The sequence below is a fragment of the Aplysia californica genome, unplaced genomic scaffold (assembly GCF_000002075.1).
Source record: "Aplysia californica isolate F4 #8 unplaced genomic scaffold, AplCal3.0 scaffold00373, whole genome shotgun sequence".
In the NCBI taxonomy this organism is placed as follows: Eukaryota; Metazoa; Mollusca; class Gastropoda; order Aplysiida; family Aplysiidae; genus Aplysia; species Aplysia californica.
Window position 1 is genome coordinate 668188 of NW_004797643.1, and position 1021 is coordinate 669208.

Below are 1021 nucleotides of genomic sequence, written 5' to 3' on the forward strand. Positions count from 1 at the left end.
TTATTATTATTGATATTATTGTTATTATTTTTTTATATTTATCCATCTATCTATCAATCTATCTATCTATCCTTCTATCTATCTATCTATCTATCTATCTATCCCCTCCTCTCTCTCAATCACTCTTTCATTTTCAATCTGACTCACAAACGTTCACAACATCAAAACGGCGAGTCTAGCGTTTCAAACATTTAAACGTCCACACATTCCCAACGGTTTCTTTTATTGTCCAATTCCAACAAACTAATCTATTTGAGCTCATAAAACATTTACATCAATTCCAACGCAATTGCTTCGCAGTCGAAAGGCCGTGTCTGTAAACCAGTTTTGTATTTGTGAGGCAGCGTGGTGGAATCAGGCTCTCGTAAAAATAATCTAAGTGAAGAAACTTGCATTTTTCTGCAGGTTTGGAAATTTTTTTATCAAAATTTTGTTTTTTGGCTCAACACCTTTCATGCAGATTAAAGAACTCATTTCTGTGTGGATTTTTCTTTTTAAAAAAGTTGATTAAAGACACAAAAGATGTAAATTTTCAGTTATCACGAACTCTTAAGCTATGGAAATAACGAATCTTTGGCGGCCATTTTCTCGCTACTTTTACCTCTGAAAACAGGTGACCCACACCCCCTTCATTCGCAAATATCTCGACTTGTATTCAAGATATATGGATTTTTTTTCATCCAAGTAAAGACAAGTGAACATGCTTTAAGATGATACCAATAACTCTACATGCCCAAATATTGACGAGAGCCTGATTCCACCACGCTGGCTCACATTTCTTTGTTCCTGTTTTGCTGTTTTGTTTCTCTTTGTTATTTTTTTCCTGAAAGAAACTTCTTGGATTAAGAGTGGAAGGTGTGGTAGGTTTCCTGATATCAAGAGTGTATAACAAATCTCCCAGTCCATTTTCCAAAACAAAACAAAAAACTTTTCGGATTAAGAGGGAAATCTGTGTGGTAGATTTCCGAATGTCTAATGGCGTGTGTTAATGAGGTCCTTATACCACCTCTAAAGTACTGTG